Below are 24,265 nucleotides of genomic sequence, written 5' to 3' on the forward strand. Positions count from 1 at the left end.
AGCAGAACAGCTAACGACAATGAAGGCCCAAACACAGGGGTCTGGGTAGGCTGCAATGAGAACATGCCATGGAAAGACGCCTTGAAGGAAGTGAACCTCTTGTTTGCTCAGGGCAAAGGTCATAACCTCCCCCATAAGCTTACCTAAGGTACTAAATTTACTCAACCAAGAAGGCTTCTACAGAGGGGACAAAGACAGCTGTGTCTTTGAACTCTTTCTTCCTGTTCCAGATGACTTAAGAGCTATGCTTCCCAGTGCTCTGAAAACAGTGTGTGTGTGTGTGTGTGTGTGTGTGTGTGTGTGTGTGTATGTCAGGTCCAGGCCCCCAGGCCCAGAAAGTCTCATCATCTTAACCTCTGTGAAAAACTGTTTCCTTTTCTTTAACTCTAATAATAGTTTCCCTATAATTTGGGCTTAAATTATCAAACTGTGATTACTTTAAGATGGACTATGAGAATATTGACTGATAAAAATTAAGTATATATGTATGTAGATATAGATTCAGTTACTGAGTGATCTTCTAGTTAATATTTGTGGTTAAGACTGGAATTAAAAAGACTTGGTTTCCCTCGGCTGGCTATCAAGGGAAATCGGGAACACTTGGGAAATAAAACTGCCATAGTTTGTGAATTCGTTGCTATTTAATAAATTCTGACATTGTGGAAAGACACAAATATGTCTGTCAATGTTCTAACATTGCACATTCACAGGCTAAGTGTGTGTTCTGAACATTCTGTTGTAAGTACACTGTGCACATGAATACCACTTCCATCTGAACAGTCACTTCCATCCCAAGGGCAATCCTTCATTCCACTGCCATGGTAAGAGCAGGGTGAAATCTCTGTTCTAGCTGCTTCCTGCTAAGTAGGAGCTGGACAAGGGGCGGGGGGGGTGGAGAAGAGTGGATTGTGGAACTGGTCTTGGTGTGGTGAGATCTGTCCAGGTTCAGATAGAATTTGAGAAGGGTCAGAGTGTCATGCTCTGGTAGGTGAATAAAATCTGGGGAAGGGTTTCTCTTCAGTAGAAAAGAACAGAAGACGGGGGGGGGGGTCAGCTACAAATGAACACCATTAAAAAATTAAAAATAAATATCCCTCTGGACAGGGTGGCGCAAACCTCTAATACCAGCACTAAAGAGGCAGAGGTAGGTAGATCTTTGTGAGTTAAGAGGATAGTCTGTTCTACATAGAAAGTTCCAGGCCAGTCAGTGCTACACAGTGGAATCCTGCTTCAAGAACCAATATGAATATATGCATATTTAAACATACATACACATATACATACATACCAAAACAAAATTTGACTATAGGTGGCTAAGTTGAAAGGGACTTCATTTTATACATCACTCCCAAATTTGACAACTTTACACTCAACTTGTAAGTTCATAGAATTTTGATATCAAATTCCATCAAATGGATATTTGTTTGTATGTCTAAAAGAGTCAAGTTCCAAGTATTTTTTCCTTAGGAGAGGCTGTATGAATAAACAAAAGAGGAAAATAGCTCCCCAAAAGTAGTGTATGTATGGCTATTCTTTCACTTAAATATACTACACTTTTAAATTTGATTCACAAGTTCCGGAGGCAACATAGTTAACATAAAAATAAAACAGAAATTGCAACCAAATCTTTTTCTGGGACTAAACACAATAGAGTAAAGGACAGAATTTAATGGATTTAAATTCTAATGGACAGAAATAGAACAGTAACAAAGTCAAGGAATTAACTATGTCTAGACATCTCTCTAGATTTCTATTTGAGGAACAATATACATATTTTTCTTGTCCTTTGAATTCCCAAGCCAGGAGTTCAGAAGCTGCTATTGAAAGGATCATCATCCTTAATTCTCAATCCACTTATCAGGCTAAAATGCAAATACCAGTGTGAATTCATTTCAACAGCCCCAACTCCTAAAGTTCTCAGGGAACATGCTGTGCTAACTGGGCAAGGGTTAAGCCACTGCTATTTTTCAGATCTGAAAACAGTTGTTCTGATATGAGAAGAAATCATCACAATGGTGCCATCTCTCTTCTATAAAAGCTATACACATTTTTTGCACAACTGTATGATTGTTATGGCAACCATAAAAATGGAACTATCATTCTTCCAATTACACACTACCCATACTAGATTACCTTTAACACTACCCTGAATTTCTTTTCAGAACATGCTGTCTGTCCTATAGATGCTTAGAATCAAGATAAAGTAGTCTCTTTCATAGGGAGATTCCAAAACAATGACTCTTTTAAAGGACTAGCTCTTCAGGAATTCTAGGGCTTTCCTGTCAAGTCTTTTTATCCCCTGGTCACTGTGAGGCCTCAAAATATTCTTCCTGGGAGGCAGAGGAGCTCCCTGGAACGTGTATTCTCAAAATGAATATTTTATTAAGTGGGTGCAGAGGAAAGATAGTGTTCAAGCAACATGAACAGTCTCACTAGACCTGGCATAGTTCTGTAAAATACTGAGGCCATTTGCCAGTTCCCACTTATTAATGTGAGAGGCTTGTCTAAGCCATATGTACTACATTTTAATGAACATTATTCTGTAAATAATGACAAGATGAATACACATTTTAAATGCCCAAATAAATATTAGTTATACTACCAGATGACCAGGAACTCTATTATTACTTTCTCCAAAGTGAGTAGACTTCAGAAATTTCAAAGGAAAAGTACTCAGTAATGAAGAAACCCCAGTCTTGTCTTTTATATCTCTAAGTTTTCATTTTGGGTCCAAATCCTCTTGCATTGTTCCGAACTGGTTCTGTAAGTAAAAGCAGGGGTTGGGGTGTACTAACTGTGAATTTCTGGCAGATTTAATGTTAAATATTTAGATCCCAGAGAAAAGCATGCTAATAATTACTGTTAGGTACAGAGCATTTCGAAATAAGGACTTGGGGTAGAATGAAGCACTGAAGGCTACTCTATGCACCCATACTCAGGGGAGGAGAGGCCCAGGAAACTCCTCGCACAGCCTGTACCTCAAGGGTCCAGGCCTACCTACTCACTTTAGACAAAGTTCCTGGTCATCTCCTGAAGTAAAACTGATACTTATTTTGGCATTTAAAAATAAATCCATATTGCTATTATTTACAGAGAAAAGTTCATTAAAGTGTAGTACATATGGCTTATACAAGCCTCTTACCTTAATGGCCTCAGTTTTACAGAACTACGGGTAAGTCTAGTGAGACTGGTCGTGATGACTGAATACCATCATCTTTCCACTGCACCCATTTAATACAACATTCATTTGAGAATACACATTCTCTCCCTGCTCCGACCCTTTGGCTAACTCCCACTGTCTGGTCCTGATCAAGCTTGGGCCAGCCCTGAATTTACACTCCTATTTTCTACTTCTGCTGGAGTAGCTCAATATCTAGGCTCTAGTCTTTTTCCTTCTTTACTTTTTATATGCTTCATCATTTGACTACCAAGGTAAAGTAAACTTCTAAGACAGAGAATTCAATTGTATTCCCTTCTCAAACACCAGTTTTGAGGATCGTACAGCATCCGAGAGTCTCCCTGACTTACTAGATTAAGGACTGTGAGGCTGTTTGAGCTGAATACCCATGGAAAACTAAAACAAACAAAAACCTGGCTCTTTTGCTCAAGAGCTTAATCTACTTCTACCTCATGCAGCAGTGACTTTCCTAAGGAGACAAGGCCCGGAATAATCCTGAGAGAAAGATCATTCAGACTACAGTTTGGTCAAGACTAAGCTATAATGCTGCGCATCCACTCATTTGACTTCTGGCCATGGCTAAGGAACTTGTTAGGACTCGGCTCTGCTAACAAAAGTGCCTCCCCACTTCTACTGATCTTCAATACCATAGGACTTTGGTGAACAAGTTGTGTCCAAACATCTTTGGAGAGGGAGAGGAATGTGTGGAAATCCATCTTCCTTTCTTCTATACTCAATTCTCTCTGAAAAGACCTTTCCTGCTAAAATGGTTAATTCATACAGAGTCTGTTTCCACTTGCCGCAAATATTAGAAATAGTATTTGCTGAACTAATTTCTCGCTGGATTCTTTTTTTTTTTTTTTTTTTTTTTCCGAGACAGGGTTTCTCTGTGGTTTTGGAGCCTGTCCTGGAACTAGCTCTTGTAGACCAGGCTGGTCTCGAACTCACAGAGATCCGCCTGTCTCTGCCTCCCGAGTGCTGGGATTAAAGGCGTGCGCCACCACCGCCCGGCTTAAACTATTTTTTTTAATTAATTATGCATGCAGACGTCATTCACACACACAGAAAGAGCACAGAGACACTCAGACATAAGCACAGACACACACAGTACAGTACAGTATAAACAGACTTACCTTACCTGGGACTCGGATTCTGATCAAAAGGCTGAGAAGCAATTCAATCAATTCTCTTAGGTTCTTCTCTTTTTTAAAAAATCATCTTTAAAAATTTTATTTATATTTATGCATTTGAGTATGTACATGGCATGTGTATGAAGGCCAGAGAACAACTTGTGGGAATCAGTGCTCTCCTTTACCAAATAGACCCCAAGGATTAAATTTAGGTTGACAAGGTTGGGAGCAGTGCCTTTATCCAATGAACCATCTCACCAAAACATTTACGTAACTTACTTTGTGTGTGTGTGTGTGTGTATTCGTGTGTGTGTATTCGTGTGCATGTTTGCACAGGCACATGAACACATCTACTGAACTATCTTGCCAAGCAGTTTGGGTGCTCTTTCATTAATTCCAACCTTTAGAACAAAGACTAGAGGTAGCACAAATATTTTCACATAACAGAGCTTATATCACAAGAAGCAACATAAGAACTGAACTCTATGGTGATGCCTTTGGGGCTTCCAGCCACTGCCTTAAAAGACAGTCCCAGAAATTTTTTTTTTTTTTTGCAGGTTTAGGAAAAAAGTCCTTTGGATGACAAATATATGGCAATTAATGATATAGTAAAAGGGACTGAAAAGTGGGAAGAGGGAAAATGCAGGGGTACAAGTAGAATAGAGTTTTTATTCCCTATGTGACTTAGATATCTTTTGAGTATGGTATTGTATACTAATGATATTTAGAAAGAAGCAAGGGACAATAATTGATCAAGTACAATGGATGCACAGCTCCAAGCTAAGAAATATATATATATTCTTCTATTACAAGTAAACACAACATAATGGGAAGGAAAATACATTAATTTATGGCTCAGATAAACCCACAAGGGTTACATATTTAATAAGGAGTAAGAATTCAAGTCAAATTTACTTTTAAATTTCATGTTCTTCTTCAAAAGTTTTTTCAAGATTTATTTTTATTACTTTTAATCATGTGTATGTCTGTGTCTTTGTTGAGAGTATGTACATGTGAGTACAGGTACCTGTGGACACCAGCATAGGGCATCTGATCCCTTGGAATTACAAACAGTTGTGAGATGCCCAATATGGTGCTGGAAATGAAACAAATCTCAAGTTCTCTGCAAGAGCAGTACACTTTCTTAATCACTGAGCCATCTCTCTGGCGCCTAAATCCCACATTCTTAATGTTCTTCACCTTTGTGACATCAAAATCATTTAAACTTTCCAACTCCTGGCATGAAAATTAATAAGTAGCATGACTTATTAGTCCTGTCTTTATTAAGACAGGAGTAAGAAATTCCAGACTAGTCAGAGCTATAGAATGTGTCTGTTTCAAACAGTCAAAACTAAATAACTAGTACATAAGTGAACATAGCTGTGGTAGGCATGTCGGTGCCCTGCTCTCATAAGGCCTCTACTGAATCAGCATGGAACCCAAACAGGGCACTCTGAGCCTTGCCATGAGTCTAGGACTGGGACAGGAACGGGAGAGGGACACAAGGAAGAGGGCGGTTGATGGAGAAATGAGAAATCAGTCTCCTGGGTGGATGGGCCAGGACAACACAGTGACCTTCCACTGGGAAGGAAGAGGCAAAGGAGGTTCCTCTGAGTGAAGGGAATGAGAAGGGCAGAAGAGGCAGAAGGGAGGAGAGAAGTTTTTGGGTTCCTGCCTCACTACAGTCCCTAGCAGTTCCCTGCCCTTGGGTTCTGGGAGGCACTACAGGAGCCTTAAAAAAGATTCCCTTTTCTGCTTAAGTGAGCTCCAGTGGTTTCTGTTCATTGGGCCCAAAAAAAGTCTTAATTAAAGCAACAGCTGTGGAAAGTTTCCTAGAATGGCAAACTTGTCATGGCTTTCTCTCATGCTTTCTCATTAAGGAAGCCATGACAGCATGTTACAGTCATCGCTTCCACACCACCCACTCCAGGAAGCAGTGTGAGCCTTCCAGGTGCGGGAGACAGAGGGAGGGCAACTTTAAAACTACTGCCTTCGTCATTCAAATTCCATAAAGCACAATGCTAGAATACAGATCTCATGGCCAGCAGGAGTTTGAAGTCAAAAAGATTCTAATTTCTATTTTCTCAGTGTACAGGAGGAAGGCGAAGTGCTTTTGGACAGATTAATCTTCTTATCATGGACATGGGTTATGATGGTGGAGAAATGAAAAGCAGAGGAGAGAGCTGCCAGGACTGCATGCCTGAATGCAAGTTCCTGCTGTCTCTTGCAGCTGCGTGACCTTGCACTTGTCTGAGCTATAGTTTCTGCATCTGTTAAATGGAGCCATGTGTTCCACAATGGTGGTTTAGTGATTAGGATAATACATGTGAGTAAAAGGTATAAAACAGGCATTCGGTAAGTGTTGCATGTATGCGACACATGAGCAAGGCTGAGTGAAACTTCAAACTCCTGCTATGTTCACTTTTTCCCCCACCTTGGATATTTTTTTGGCCAAGCATTAACAGAGACGATCTACCAGGGAACTGACTTTTCCCCTTGGTATGTGTGTCAAACACAAGAGTAGAAAAGACAAAGGGGGGGGTTGTCATCAAGTGCCTACTCTGTGCCCAGTACTGCCTTAGATTTGAGTGACATTTGAGAGTGTGTTAACAATTTGTTATTTTCAAAGTAACTATTTCAAAAAGAAACGATTAAATATGACTATAGAAAAGGATAATTGAACACACATTTAAAGTATTGTTATGCTTGTGGGAACACTCCTATCCTAGGAATTCTAATTACATCTGAAAGACCACAGGAGAACTGTTTAAACAATCACAGTTTGAAACTCTTGATTCTCGCATATATAAACTCTGGGATAATTCCACTAAGACGACCCTTGGGCAACAGGAACACAGGCAACTTGCAAGTGAGCATGAGGAGGGGAACCGTGTAACAAAGACAGATGCTTCCACAGGTAGGGGCTCTTCCGCACAAGTCTAAAAAGACTCTGCATACTCATTCATATAATGCCTCAATGCTTAAACAGTTTTTGGATTCTTTAAGAACCACTTTCTAAGCCAATTCTAAGCTTCACAAGAAAAATCAGTTTTACTACTTTGTAATTATACTTTTTTAAAAAAATAGTTGGATTATCCACCATGATCACCCACCTGATTTACCACCTTTGGCTCTGAACTTCCTTGGTTCTTTCCAAAAATCAAATCCACCCTCAAAAGATGAAGATTTGCCATTGTTGAAAATGTGCCTCAGGCTCTCAAGGCAATTTCCAAAGAAGAGTCCAAAAATGTGTATATCCTCCAGAGCTGCTCACCCACTGCCTGCTGCTGCTCCCGGCCCTCCTCACTCCCAAGCCACTTCAGGACCTTGCTTCTCTCAGGCTCCCCTCACCTCCCTGCATAGCAAAGCCCTTAAAAGAGATATTTGTGCTCAGACTTCCCCTCCTTCCTTCCCTCCCACTCCCCAGTGAACTGGAATCTGGCTTTTGTTCTAGTTCTTGACACATCTAAAAGTCAAAGACAAAAATCTGACAGTTAAATACAGTTTTATGACCTGAGTTCCAGTCCCAACTGATCACACTGCGCGGAGAACATGATTAGAATTGGATACAAACTCACCTTTTCTTTTTGTCAGCTCTTCTAAAGCCTGCATTTCCCCAAGTCTAACTTGTTCTAGGAAGCTTCTGGGAAATATGGCATGCTTTGGTATTCTCCTCTTCAGACTTTATTCACTGGTAGCCTTTACTAATCATGTGACTTTAAACACCTATCTGACCTTCAGAATTTGCATCTGGGTAGCCAGGCCCATTCTTCTGTCTCCCCTTTGGAATGCTAGGCATATAATCTGCAAATTTTACTCATCGCATAGAAGAATTATGGCCCATACTCTTTATTGCATTATCGTAGACCTCTAACTCTTAAACTTCACCATCGTCTGTGGCTATTGTTGATACAATTCATGGATCGTGTGGGTATCTCCTCCTAGTGAAGCATGCAGGCATCAGGAAAACAGCAATCCAAAAGACTCCACTTAGCTTGAACTATACAAATACCCCTTTCCCTACAAAGCACTTAGCAGACTGGTACCCAGTCTCTACTGAGCTTCATGTATGCTTCTCTAAACAAAGGCTTAGGTCACTCTGACTTTTAGCTCCCGAGCACTCCTAGTAACCCCTTTTGTGTGGTCAAACATATTCTGAAGCATATCCAGGAACTACAGGTAATGGGTTGATTCAGCCTGGGTAGATTTTGGATACATGCACAAGAAGGCAAATTATTTCCTCTGGATGATCTTCAACACCTCTATTTACTATCATATGCCTATGCACAACTGGGTGAACACATGATTAAAATCGGATGTACCATAATAAAGAACATACAAAGTGAACAAAGACTTATATAACCCGAACCTGTTAGTTAAAACAAAAAGCCACTTGTACATCACCCTTAAGTAATCAACTCCTCCTATCCTTGGATGAAAGAAAGCCCCAAGTAGTAACCTGGTATTCCTGGGCACTCTAGTTCAACTAGCTTGCTGCTCCCCTGCAGTGTGTCTTGCCTCACTTTCACCCCACTTTTTAATAAAACTCCTTGATGCTTTGCTATTTCTGTTTAGTTTTTCAGTCTTTGGAAACACCAGTGAGAATTTCTTTCAGAGCACATGACAATGTTAACTGATTCTTTTTTCTTAAATAATAAGGCAAAGTACAGTGACATCCTACTTGCTCTATAAAGCAAGGTCTTCACACTAAAAACAGGTACTTTCTAATTTGTGTCATTTTGAAATTGAACCTTTTATTTTGACATAGTTATAGATAAATTGGCAGCTGTGAGAAATAAAAACCGATGCCAAGTTCTTTTATCAGGTTCCTAACAGTAGAAGTTTACAAAACTATACTACAGTGACAAATTTCAGATACTGACACTGACACAGTCAGCTGTATTTAGATTTCCATAATTTTACTGTATGTGCAGGTTCGTGGAACCAAGATACTGAACAAAACACTGAAGAAAGAATTTCTTGATTACTCCCAGCTTCTCTGAACTCCACCTCCTACAGTCACAAGCAACTAAAATCTATTCTCTAATTCTTTTTTTTTTTTTTTTTTTTTTTTTGGTTTTTCGAGACAGGTATTCTCTAATTCTTAAGTGGGACTTTTCAAAAACTGTTCCATAAATGGAATTCTGTGCTATGCAACCTTCAGGACTGGCTTTTCTCACCTGGCATAATTCCCTAAATATTCATGCAAATTGTCATATGTACCAGTGAGGACCATCCCAGGTGCACAATGGTTTGTCTAACAATTCACCAGTTGAAGGAGAGCTGGGCTGTCTCCAGTTATATTATAAATTATAAATATTATAAATATATATCTTATTATATAATTATAATATTATATATTCTAAATAAAGCCATTATGAAAATCCATCTACAGTTTTTTTATGAAAAGATATTTTCATTTCTGTGGGATAAATGCCCAGAAATGCAATTACTGGTTTGTATGGTGGTTATACGTAGTTTATTAAGAAACCACCCAAGTGTGTCTAGAGTGGCTGTGGCATTTTGCAATTCCACTGCCAGTGTTTGAGTGATCTATCTTCCCACATTTATACCAGTCTTGAAGTTGTAACCCTGGTATAGGCAAACTGGAGAGATGGCAAATATTTCATTTTGCCAGTTCACCACCCCTTCCTTTGAAAAGTCACAAGCAATGAAGCTCAGTTTCCAACAAAAGATTTTAAGCAAGCTAGTCAGTAGAAAGAGCCCTGGAGGAAAAGATTAATAGATGTTCAATGGCAAGCTGGCCCTGTGCTTAGAATCTAGAGTATCTAGAAATGGCCAGGACTTACCTTCCACCCTAGGAGTCTACCCTGTCTCCCACTTGCACTAGTTGCCTATAAAATCACATTTCACTGGTTAAGAAAGGAAGGGTCTTGGTTTCTGCAACTCATCTTCCCTGCTATCATTTGAAGAGTACTCTTGTTTGACTTTGCAAATTGCAAAACTGGTAAAAGTCACCATCTGTATATCATTCATATTTACATTTGTGGCTCTTGGCAATTTGTGGTAAGTGTGAGGCTCTTCTTGGAACCATACTATCGACAAGGTGTTGTCCTTTGTGGTTTTGGTACCGATTTTTGGAAGAATTTTAAGAGATCAAGGTATACTTGAAATCCTATCATTTGAGGAACTGTTTAGACCTATCTGGGGCTGTCATGAAGGAAAACTTTAATCCTATAATTTTGTGGTATTTTTTTTGAACCATTCTGATTGTTTTGCTCCTTCCATTCATCTAACAAGAAAGCATGAATTTGTACATAACTAATGGAGAAATCTAAGAAAAAAAAAAGAGGTTGACTTCAGGTTCTGGTATCTATTATAAAGCAAGATTCTGGCATCAAATGACAGGAGCTGTTGGGAATACTAGATCCCGGGGAACTCCCTTAAGGAAGTAAAAAAAAATAACTCTCTTGTAAGGACCCTACTTTCTTCAAACTATGCAGGATTACTATTGACAGTTGAGAAAAAGCTTTGCTGTAAAAGAGACTCTAAATTGGAACCTGGGAGCAAATGTCCCTGAGGACCTTTCCCAGTACCAGGATCTGGGTTTGATAATAGGTATGTCCTGTAATGATGCTTATCAGCATGCCCTGTCTTAATCATGGTATTTTATCTAAGCCCTTTGTCTCATCTTGCTTCTTTCCATGCATGCTGGGTACCCAGTTCTCACCTTCTGGAGTTCTTTATCCTAACCTTCTCCTGACTCACAAAGGGACAGAAGGGGTTCTGAGTGGGAATCTTGGGATCAAAGCGCATAATAACTCAGGCTGAAGAAATTACTTTTGTGTCAGTATTAGATGGCTCTGGAGGCCGCTGATGATAGACTCCTCCCTTATGATTAGCTCTGGACCATACCTCATGTTTCCCTATAAACACTAGACAGAAAAGCGTTAGCTTTGTCTCTTCTTAGGATTTAAAATGCCATATGAAAAATGGGTATGGTATTAGGGCTTTGTTGAGGCATATTTAGGGAATGCTGTTGCTTTCTAGTCAAAAGAATGGCGTGATTTCTACCTCTGGCCTTGGTGGAGACATTACATTCTGATCTTACCCTAAGAGAAGAACACTACATACAAACAGTTAATTTCACAGGACCTATCTATCAATCACCCGGCCCAAATACCAGCTCTCAGGAAATCTGATTCATATAAAGACATATTAAGAAGATGGGGGAATAACTGCCATGTCAATGAGATAATATGCTTATGCTTTCCAGAAGTTCCTCCCTTCCAGCATCTGTTTACAAATCTTTACTATGCCAAGCTAGTCCACTTTTTAAAGTTCTAAGTCAAAAAGCATAGCTTTTCCTTTTTCTTCTTTTAATTTAAACCCAAGCATGCTTTCCCTGGCAGGGCTTTCTGACCTCCATGCCTAACTCAAAAGGCATGGCTATCTCTCTCTCTTTTGGCCAGCTCCCTCCTCCTGGCACCTTTAGAGATTCTGCAGCTTGCCTGCCCCGTTGTTTTTCTTTCAAACTCTAATAAAACAGTCCTTGAGCTTCCTTCTGAGTCTGTTTTTAAATTCTTCTTATTAACAAGACTGAGAATCCATAAAAGGGAACCCCAATTTCCCTGGTAAGATGTGGTGCCAAAATCTCAGATTGAATACATTCCTTAGGATATCTGTTCTGGCTCCGACCTGATAAAACAGGATGGAAAAGCTTCATGAAGCTCCAGGGAAGAGGTCTCAGGAGGTCACAAAGAGTAGTCTTTACCTTCCTCAGCAAAGGGCTACATCTAACTGTAAACACACTAGATACACCTCCTCAGTCTCTAAAGTGTGACTTTCTGACAGTTTATTTGATCATTTTAAAATTCATTGTAAAAGAAATTTCCATTTGTAGGAGAGTTTCCTTCTTTGCTAATTAGCAAAGACAAGCAAAGATACTAAGTGGCTACAATAAGCTTAGTATTTTGACTTTTTTGTTTGTACTGGACTTTTGCTTAAGCCCTTCTCAACAGCATTTGGGTTAGGTTCTCTGTCCTAAGATAGAAATTTGCTGGGCACAGGAGAACACTTCCTACGTATAACCCCAGCAGCACAAACACTAAGGACATCATTGAATAAATGGGACCTCCTGAGACTGAGAAGCTTCTGTAAAGCAAAGGACACTGTCACTAAGACAGAAAGGCAACCCACTGACTGGGAGAAGATCTTCACCAACCCCGCAACTGACAAAGGTCTGATATCCAAAATATACAAAGAACTCAAGAAATTAGACCGTAAAAGGTTAATCAATCCAATTATAAAATGGGGCACTGAGCTGAACAGAGACTTTTCAACAGAAGAAGTTCAAATGGCCAAAAGACACTTAAGATCGTGCTCAACTTCCTTAGCAATAAGGGAAATGCAAATCAAGACAACATTAAGATACCATCTTACACCGGTCAGAATGGCTAAAATCAAAAACACCAATGATAGCCTCTGCTGGAGAGGTTGTGGAGAAAGGGGCACTCTCATCCACTGCTGGTGGGAATGCAAACTTGTGCAACCACTTTGGAAAGCAGTGTGGCGGTTTCTCAGGAAAGTCGGGTTCAACCTACCTCTCGACCCAGCAATACCACTATTGGGAATATACCCAAGAGATGCCCAAACATACAACAAAAGTATATGCTCAACTATGTTCATAGCAGCATTGTTTGTAATAGCCAGAACCTGGAAACAACCTAGATGTCCTTCAATGGAAGAATGGATGAAGAAAGTATGGAATATATACATATTAGAGTACTACTCAGCAGTAAAAAACAATGACTTCTTGAATTTTGCATACAAATGGACGGAAATTGAAAACACTATCCTGAGTGAGGTAAGCCAGACCCAAAAAGAGGAACATGGGATGTACTCACTCATATTTGGTTTCTAACCATAAATAAAGGACATTGAGACTATAATTCGTGATTCTAGAGAAGCTAAATAAGAAGGTGAACCCAAAGAAAAACATATAAGCATCCCCCTGAATATTAACCTTCATCAGGCGATGAAAGAAGAGAGAGACAGAGACCAACACTGGAGCACTGGACTGAAGTCTCACGATCCAAAGGAGGAACAGAAGGAGAGTGAGCACGAGCAAGGAACTCAGGACGGCGAGGGGTGCACCCACACACTGAGGCAATGGGGATGTTCTATCGGGAACTCACCAAGGCCAGCTGGCCGGGGACTGAAAAAGCATGGGACAAAACCGGTCTCGCTGAACATAATGGACAATGAGGACTACTGAGAACTGAAGAACAATGGCAATGGGTTCTTGATCCTATTGCACGTAATGGCTTTGTGGGAGCCCAGGTAGTTTGGATGCTCACCTTAATAGACCTGGATGGAGGTGGGTGGTCCTTGGACCTCCCACAGGGCAGAGAAACCTGCTTGCTCTTTGGGCTGAGGAGGAAGGAAGACTTGATTGGGGGAGGGGGAGGGAATGGGAGGTGGTGGCGGGGAAGAGGCAGAAATCTTTAATAATTAAATAAATTAATTAATAAAAAAAAAGAAATTTGCTGATATTTTGTAGAGTCACACATACCCTGTGAAGAGTAGATTTAGGAATAAGGAGTGCTTATTCCAATGGAGGAAGTCATTTGATCACTGGTCTAAATTTTTAAATAGCAAATGAGTACTGAAAAAATTGGAGGCTTTTGTCAGTTTTTAGGTATGGCTGTGTGTGTGTGTGTATTTAAAGTTAGGTCTACTGTCAGGCATATGTTTGTATGCTCTCTACAGATATGAGATGTAAGTTGTGGTCACATTAACTAAATTTGTTAAATTAAGCTCTTCATATGCCTTAAGTAAATCTTAGACAAATAAGTGATGTTAAGATCAGGCTGTGTCCTTCTCTAAGTTACTATGTAGTGTCAAACTGCCTTCTCTGAAAGACTTCGTTATTTATTTAATATGTATGTGTGTTTGTCTTCATGAGTTTAAGTACTATGCATGTATAGGCCTCCACTTGGTTCTGAAGAAGGTGTTAGATCTTCTGGGACTGGAGTTACAGTGGCTGTGAGCCACCAGATGCGAGGATGTAAGTCCTATGTAAGAGCAGCCAAACTCCAGTATCAAGAGACTCCAGTTTACCAGCAGCTGTTAACTCCATTTTGAGGATGGAGGCTAACTGTACACCCAGATAGATATGTAAATACCACCTGTCCAGCACCCCTGTGCAGCACAGACTGACCTATTCGTGGGAATAGAAAGAGTGCCACCCTATAAACAATATGGTGAATGAAGACTGTAAGGGCAGGTGGGAATATTATAATATCAAGAAAATCAGATCTAAGAACTTACTGGACACACCAGACTGAGGAAAAGCTGCAAATCCCTCTCCTAGGTCCCATAAGGAGACAAACACCCTTCACTATGATGTTAACAGCCCCATCAACCTGTCACCCTACATCCTGCGTATAAGTCAACGATTGACAGGCAGAGAACTCCCAACTATCCTTGGGGCTTCTGCTCTACCCAGGTCTTCCCCTTACTTCTGCAGCTGGATTTAACTCTGTTTCTTCCTCTAGGCTCTGTGATCCACAGCTGCATCTTCTCTGTGACTGGTTTGGGTTCTTAGTGTGCTACCTTATCAGTACAGACTATTTACATTTCTATCAATCTACATACACCTCCAAAAACTGCCCCAACCTCTTAACCCCTTTATAGTGTACCCTACATACTCACACAGACAATAAGAGATGTTTACTGAGTAATGTGTGATATGTGACTTAGTACTAGTAATTATGATAGAAATAAAAGAATCTGTTCACTTCTGACAGATTATCAAGGGAAATGAGAGTATCTGGCAAAGTGCTGAAATTGAAACTGTATCTTGTGAATTAATTCTTAATAAATTCTGACATTGTGGGAAGTTACAAGTGTGTTCTATGTTTCTGACATAGTATATTCACAACAAGCTAATTGAATTGGTTGGTAAAATAAAATAAATATTAAAATTAAATTGCTTTTAAGACAACATATGGGGTTGGAGAGATGGCTCAGTGGTTGAGAGCACTGGCTGTTCTTGCAAAGGACTCAGGTTTGATCTCTAACACCCATAAGATAGCTCAAATACATATGTAACTGATTCTGAGGGATCAGATGCCCTCTTCTGATTTCTGTTGGCACCAGGCACACACATGCAGGCAAAATACTTAGACACATAAAAATTTTGTAAAAATTTAAAAGACAACATATACTTCACCTGTGTGTATATTTATTGTTCTTCTAGACTTTTATGTTAAAATGTACATGCCATGTCCAGCTATTTCAATCCAGTTTCGTGGGTTGTCTTGGTTAGGATTTTTATTGCTATGAAAAGACACCATGACCAATTCAACTCTTTTGAAATGAAGCATTTAATTGGGAGCTTGCTTACAGTTTCAGAGGCTGTCTTAGTTAGGATTCCTATTGCTATGAAGAGACACCATGGCAACTCTTATGAAGAAAAACATTTAATAGGGGCTGGCTTATAGGTTAAGTCTGTTATCATGGCAGAAAGCATGGTGGTATGCAGGCAGACGTGGCGCTGAAGAAGCCAAGAGTTTCTACATCTAGATCCGCAGTCAGCAGGAAGAAAGAGAGCCACTGGGCTTGGCTTGAGCATCTGAAACCTCAAAGCCCACCCCCTGTGACACGTTCTGGTGTGGGAGGGCCTTCTGTATGTGTTGCTTTTATCCATTAATGAATAAAGAGGCTGCCTTGACTGTGATAGGGCAGAGTAGAGCTAGGAGGGGAAAACTAAACTGAATGCTGGGAGAAAAAAGGTGGAGTAAGTGAGAAGCCATGTAGCCCTGCCAGAGACAGATGCTGGATGGAATCTTGCCGGTAAGCCAAAGCCACACGGCGATACACAGATTAATAGAAATGGGTTAATCAAAGATATAAGAACTAGCTAGCTTTTTCAATAGGAATCAGAAAATCTTTTGACTGAGTTTCTGCAGGAAGTTCAAATGCAACTCCATACATCAGTTCATTCTCTAGCATCACCACTGGATTATCATCCCAGATGGCTGATTTAATAAGTCCTTTTGCATCTGCGGAATTCCAGGGGCTGACCACTTTTAAACCTGGGCAGTGCCCATACTATGCAGCAAAGCATTGTGAGTGTTGGGCAGTTACACCTGCTGAGACACCATTGGGTCCCCTGAATACTATGGCACAGGATGTAGGCCAGCAGATATGTAGTAAGTCTTAGTGGCTGAGTTTATAACCTGGTCAATGGCTTGCATAGAGAAGTTGAAGGTCATAAATTCACAGATCCCAGCCAGCCATAGCTGCACCAACAGCAATTTCAGCACAGCCCATCTCTGATATGGGGGTGTCTATGATCAGTCAAAAGATTTTCTGATTCCTATCAGATAAGCCAAATTCAAAAGGCAAAGGGACCAACAGCACTGTAGTTATCCATTCCAGACCAGTGGGGCACTGCCTAGAAGCTGCGGCTGTGTTGTGTAAGTAGGGAATTGAATGTGAGGTGATAAATTTGCATACTATTGGACCAATGGACATTGAAGCCATAGAAGCCAGTGTCATGAAGACAAATCACCTTGTAACTGTGAAAGGAGGCTGGCCACAACTTGGAGTGGGAGCTGAGATTTGTGCCAGAATTATGGAAGGCCCTGCATTTTTTCCTTGATGTTCCTGCTGTTCGTGTCACTGGTGCTGATGTCCCTATGCCTTATGCGAAGATCCTAGAAGACACCTCCACACCTCAGGTCAAAGACATCATATTTGCAGTAAAGAAGACATTGAATGTCTGATTTGGACTTTGATTATCAAGTCATTGAAATTTATTTAAAATACTTGTTGGAACTTCATCTGATATGTACTGAGATACTTTACTTCATAAAGTAAATGCTAAAGCAGCAGCAGGTGTCTCTGAACTGGTAAGAAGTGTAAATGTGCTTATGAGTGGAAAATACTCCCCATTCTAGATGCTATACTTTCTTTTTCTGTTACTGTTAATCTAGTCTTTGAATAAGATTAATATAAATATTTCTTTCACTACAAGGGGCAAGAATGTTGCAGAGCCATGATGAAAGATATACTCCCAGGAGATAACTTATATGTTTTAAAAGTATATTATCTACATTTGCTGTTAAATTGTTTTGATAAGGAATAAAGGGGATTCTACCTAAAAAAAAAGAAAGAAAGAAAAAGAAAAAGAGCTAGGTAGCAATACGCTTAAGTGATTGGCCAAGAAGTGATTTAAATAATATAGTTTCTATGAAGTTATTTTGTGGTCTGGGCATCCAGGAATGAACAAGTGACCACCCTCATAACAGTTCCTCAAATAATGCCACACATTCTAATCTTTCCAAATAATGCCACACCTTATGAGCCTATGGGGCCATTTTCATTCAAACTACCACATGGGTCTTCATGATAATACAGGACTATTAGAATTTATTTTATCTAATTTTAAGAATAATTTTAACAGGTGTGATGGTACACACTTTTAATCTCAGGAGGCAGATGAAAGACAGATGAACTCTATGAGTTCAAAGCCAGCATGGTTTACATAGTGAGTTACAGGTTAGCTAGGTCCACATAGCAAAATTCTGTCTCAAAAAAAAATTTAATCAAGAGACTGAGGATATAGCTCAGTGGTAGAATACTTAGGCACCTTTCTTAAGTTCCTAGGTCTAATAGCTACTACCATATAAAAAATAATTATATCAATTATATCATAGTATTTTAATACTATATGCATTAGATATAACATATTTCAAAAAGGTTTAGAAAAATTGATCTAAATTATAATTTTTAACAGTAGAAAGAAGCTAGTAGGTAGGAAATTTAATTAAAAAGTTAAAGGTATAAATTTTGGGCTTATGGGGTTCTTCCTACTGTTGCTTTTTTTGAGACAGGGTCACATTATGTAGCTCTAGCTAGCCTAGAACTCACTGTGTAGACAAGACTAACCTCAAACTCACAAAAACACTGTATTTGACTTTTACATGGGCTCCAGGGTAGACTGTAGGTTGTCAGGCTTGTTTCCCTCACCCTGTTGAAAGTTCTTAATGAATTTTAGATTACTGGCTCTTTGCTGAATATACAATTGCAAATATTTTCTCCAAGTCTGTAGCTTTTTTTTTTTTTTTTTTAAGTCAGGGTCATCAACAAACCAAAAACGTTCAGTCCTATGAGACCTACTGTATTCTTGTAAGGACTGTGCTTTAAGTGTCCAAGTCTTAAGTTCTTTAGCACACAGAACATCCTCTAGATATCCTATTTTCTTCTGTCAGTCTTAATCTCTATATTTTATATTTAAATGCATGATTAACTGAGGCCATTCTCACATAAGGCATGAAACTTGATTGAGGTTTATTTATTAGCCCGTGTTTGTTAAGTGCCCCCAGCACTAATTGTTGCCACCCAATTCCTTTACTCCCTTGTCAAAAACCAACAGGGCACATTTGTATGGTTCTATTTATGGGACCTTTGTTTTATTTCATCATCTTGCATATTCTTTGAAGGTTTTTGAAGGTGGTCTTTATCAAGTTAATATTTTTCTCTTTTCCTCTGAACTAAGCAATTCTAGTGTTTTAGTTCATTGGATGCTGAACTTTTATAAATGCTTTCCTTTATCAACACTCCCCCAACACACAGACACACATACATACACAAAACCAGAGCTATGAATTGAATCTACAGTCTCACACATGTTAGGCCAGTCACACACATGCGCACACGCACACACACACACACACACACACACACACACACACACAGAACCAGTGCTAGGGAATGAATCCATAGGTCTGGATATGCAGTTTAAGCTGATCTGGCACTTGTTATTTTAGCCTAAGTTGTCCTCAAAACAGCAGTCATCTTGTTCAGCATATCAAAGTACTGGGATTATAGGTGTACACCCTCACCTCTGGCCTCTTACCTCAGATAGGAACATATGATACTTGCTGATATGGTACCTTATACACATTGATATTTTATCATAGTAATACTGAGATGAAAGTTATATAACATAAACCTCATTACCCTTTTATTTCATACGATTCAAAGGTTTCTCAGTAATGCAGAGTTGACATCAACACCATTATCTAACTTTAAAACACTTTCAGCATCAAGAAAAGGAACTCAGACTAGAGAGATGGCTCAGTGGCTAAGAAAAGGAACTCTTGGGCTGGAGAGATGACTCAGTAGGTAAGAGCACTTGCTGGTCTTCCAGAGGGCCTGAGTCCAGTTCCTAGCACTTAAATTGGCTGTCTCACAACCACTTGCAACTCCAGCTCCTAGGAACCCAATGTCTTCTGCTGACCTCCACAAGCACCTCATACATGTAACACACACACACACACACATATGCAGGCACATGCATATGCTCACATGTTTTTTAAAAAGAAAAGTGGTCTTAAAGATCCTAGCAGTCAAAAATAAATTAGTAAATAAAAATGAAAGAGGTTCTCTTTGGATTATTTTCTGGGTATGAAATATGTAGCCTTTGTACCTGACCTCTTTTGCTAAGCATAATATTTTCAAGGTTTGTGCACACTGTAGCTTATACCAGAACTTCATCTCTCTTTGTGGAAAATACTACACTACTTCATGAATACAGACAATTTTTAAGACTGTTACTATGTGCATTCATATATATGAATATGAACTTGTTTGTGGACAAGTTTTCAGTTTCATGGAAACAGAAATGCTGCTCAACAGGTACCTCTATCTTGAACTCTGGGAAACTGGGAACCATTTTCATAGTGGTTGAACCATTGCACACTCTCACCAGCAGTGCATAAGGGCTCCTAACCAACACCAGCTTCTTATGTTACAGTTATCCTTGGGGTTATAGAGTGGTATCTCATTGTGCGTTTGCTTTCAATTTTCGTAAGGATGAATGATATTAATATTTTTCATGTGTCTAATAGGTATTTACATATCTTCACATTCTTTGTCCATTTTAAATGTCATTTGACCTTTCATTGCTACGCTATAAGTTCATTATATATCCCAGATATACGTTCTGCATCAGACCCATAATTTTCTTCTTCTTCCTCTCCCCCCATTCTGAGGGCTGTTTTTTCAATTAAAAGAAATCAGTCTTTAGGCCTCCATGTGTTGGATAGGTATTAGAAGAGCATCTGTTCCAAGTTCAGCTCTGTCAGTATTAGTTCAGTAGGGAAATTTAAACATATCTCTTCCACTGTCTGGCTATGGGGGTACCTCCTCCCTTGGCCGTAGAGAAAAACAGAGCATGGCTCTTCCCCTGACAGAGGCAAAGAACAGCTCCTTTCTTAGTTCTGCTGATCCCATCTGGCAAGAGAATGGGAGTACCACCAATTGCTCCTGCACACACTGAAGAAAGATAAGCTACTTTCTCAGATCTCCCTCAAGGGAGGAGTACTGCTCGTCCACAGCAGCAGGATGGAAGATTAACTCACTGCTGGATTCCATGATCATCAAAGGTGTGGGAACTAGAGCATCACTACTTGCTATCCAGTGGCTTTGTGTCCACTGTTAACATCTTGCTCAGCCTCATGGGAACTCTGTGTGTGCAGGAGAAAGAAGAGCGTTTTAGGTAGTGTGTGACTAACATTAGGGTCGGTACTGCCAAAACATTTTCTGTTGCTAAATCGTGTCCTTCCTTGTCCTCTGACTAGAGGAGGTGGGGTTTCCAATGTTACCTTTCTGTGCTTTATGAACATCTCAGCTTGGTAACTTGTGCAGAACCCTGAGATGCAAAGGGAGCAAAGAGGAAATCCAGAGGATTCTGTTATTCTGAAGCCATGAGACCACCTTTCACAATCTTCCTTCACTCCCATGCTTCATTTATGAGGGTCTCTATCTGTGTTAGAGACTGAAGCTGTGATTAGTACTTTATAACAGTAATTTAATCTCTTTGATGCTTTCCTACCTATTTTTCCCACTGAACTACAACCTCTTTGACGGCTATGTTTTTGAAAACTATGTTTTATCGTTATTTTCTTCAGAGTATCAAAAAGAAATAGGAATGAATCTAGCATTTGCTAAAAACCATATAGCACATTAAGTAAATTAATAGTTTCTGTAGTTGTAAATAAAACTTTGATATTGTCCCTCTTCTCTTTTCCTTTATCCTGTTTCACTTCCTTACAGATGCTATTTATTGCATGCTCAGTGCTGTTAAGTTGGCTGTTACAAACGTGAAGTTGATGAAGACCGCCTTCCTCTGGAGGAGTTTGTTACATCACAGTCATGTCCAAACTTCCATTAGGACTCAAGAGATCAAATGAGCAGACTGTCAAGGGGGAACTGAACAGTGCATACCTAATTGTTCCTGAGAGAGAAACCAAAGTTACAGAAGCTAAAATGTCCCTAGCAAACTGAAGAAAAATACACAGGGTGGGCAACACCCAGAAGAACTATGACAGGGCAAAACTGCTGGGGAAATGAGCGGCTGAGTGCAGAACAGGGGACTACACAGGCACCTGAGGAATGTTTCCTTTGTTGTCACTGCAGATAACAGTTAAACTCATTTTTCTAATTTGCACTGTTAGGAATGTTAGGTTATCAAGCATGTCTAGTATTAGGAATGATTTGCCCACACATCTTTGACTGCTCTGTTGCTCTTCTTTTTTCTCTCTCTCTTGGATTTTAGCAACAGGGTTTCTCTCTCAAATTCACAGAGATCCGCCTGCCCCTGCCTCCTAAGTGTTGGGATTAAGGGCTCTTATTTTCATATTCTTTATTTCTTTTCCTTTTACTCTCTCAGTTTTCTACCCCAGCAAATTTGTTGCTTTTCTAAAACTTTCTGCAGGATACTTTCTTTGTTTCCAACCCAGGCTTCAAAAAGGTTTCAGTTGAGAGTGGACACTTCAAAGCAATTACTATGCAAATAAAATAACACTTAAAAATTATTTAAATCATCATTTTCAGAATTCTACAACTCAATCAAAGGCTTATAAGAACCTAAGGTAAAATTATTCAAGAAAAACAGTTGAATGTCAACAGGAACAGCGAGTTTTGTAAGGTCTTGTTTTAGATATTCTTTTATTGTCTGGACAAAAACCATAAACAAAACAACTTATAAAATAAAGCATTTAATTTGAAGCTTAAAGTCCTAAAGGGTTAGATTTCATGACCATCATGACAGGGAGCACGGTAGCAGGCAGGCAGGCATGGCTCTGGAGCAGTAAGGCCATGAGGCCCTTACATCTGATACATAAGCATGAGGCAGAAAGCTAACTAGAAATGGTACAGGCTTTTGAAACCTCAAAGCCCATCCCTGGTGACACACCTCTTCCTACAAGGCTACACCTCCTAAACCTTACCAAACAGTTCTACCAACTGGGGACCAAGTATGCAAACACATGAGCCTATGGGGGCTATTCACATTCAAGTCACCAAAGGTCCTCTATCCCTGCCCCATCTCTGTAATATCCTTGAAAACCAACAGTCTCAAAGTCAAAGCAAAGCAAGCAGTCTCACAGATATTTCCCTAAAAATCCTCCATTATAGAAACTGATAAATTTTAACTGAAGCAGACTTTACTCAGTACAAAAGCATTATAACACCCAGGGTTATTGGAAATAATTTTAGTAGCAAAGAAAATAAGGTGCTTATCAAAAGTAAAAGGCTGGAAAAAGAGATGCCCATAGAGGACTTTGGAAAAGCTTAAAATGGTCTACAAAATCATTTCAATTAGAAAAAAATCTGACAAAATCCAGTACCTTTCCTATAAAGAAAACAAAAATGCCAAACAAACTAGAATATAATGGGAACAGTTTCACTAAGACAGAGGGCATTTACAAAAATCCCATAGTCTGCATTATAATAATACTGAAAGACTAAATGTTTACTTCAATCATCATGATCAGGACAAGGAGGCCCATTCCCCAACAGTCTCACTGTTAATTTACAGTTCTAGCTTGAGCAACTAAGAAATAAGGGATAAAAAAGGCATTCGGGGTTAGAAAGAAGTATTTGCATTTGCAGATGGCATGAACTTCTAAATAAAGAAAATCCTAAAGTATTCAGAATAATTAGAGCTAATAAGTAAGTTCTGGAAGACTGAATGTTACATAATCCATACACACAAATACCAATGGTACTTCTAAATATTAGCAAAGGTCAATGTGAAAGTGAAATTAAGAAAGAAATCTTATTTACAATACAATCAAACTTTGCATAGGAGCAAATTTAGCACAAAGATAAAAGTTTATGTGTTTGGATGTTACGAAACATCACTGAAATAAATTGAACAAAGAAAAAAACATCAAGAAGACAATGTTAAGTTGGCTATACTAACTTACAGGCTTAATATAATTATTAAAAAAAATACAAGATTCTGTTCAATGCTCCTCAAACTGACAAGTTGAACCTAAAATTCATAGGAAATGCAAGACAGAGACTCAAAGTAGTGACAAAATCTTGAAACAAAAAAATGCAGAATAGAAAGACTTGTGCTTCTCTGTTCCCAAATTTACTACAAGTTTACAGTAATGTAGGCAGCATGGCACTAACAGAAACACAGAGCTGAGAGTTCACAAATAAACCTGTATATTTATGATCAACTTATCTTCAGCAAGGGTGACAAGATAATCCAATCTGGGAAAGTCAATTCAACAATGATTGAAGTATAATGATGAAAATGTATAAAAAATCCACAATGGAATCTATTACTTTATTAACTGTAAAAAGTTAAAAAGGGGTTGGGGAGATAACTTGGAACTAAAGCACTTACTACATGAACATGAGGACCTGAGCTCTGGTGCCCAGCTCCTGGGTAAAAAGGCAGAGATTGTGGTAAACACCTGTAATCCCAGTGCTGGAAAGGCGGAGACAGGGGGATTACTGGAGCTCACTAGCCAGCCAGTCTAGCTGAGTTGGGGAGCTCCAGGTTCAGTGAAAGATCTTACATCAGAACCTAAGGTGGCAAACAACTGAAGAAGACACCCCGCATCAACTTCTGACCGCTACACGAACACGGACACACATGTACATGTACACACATGCACATGAA

At 39.4% G+C, this 24,265-nt stretch overlaps 1 protein-coding gene across 3 annotated transcripts in view; it reads right to left on the minus strand.

Annotated features, from left to right (window-relative positions):
* Dis3l2 (DIS3 like 3'-5' exoribonuclease 2) overlaps positions 1–24,265 on the minus strand; it is a 381,117-nt gene that overhangs the window by 150,224 nt on the left and 206,628 nt on the right. The window lies entirely within an intron of this gene.

The sequence above is a fragment of the Chionomys nivalis genome, chromosome 2 (genome assembly GCF_950005125.1).
Source record: "Chionomys nivalis chromosome 2, mChiNiv1.1, whole genome shotgun sequence".
In the NCBI taxonomy this organism is placed as follows: Eukaryota; Metazoa; Chordata; class Mammalia; order Rodentia; family Cricetidae; genus Chionomys; species Chionomys nivalis.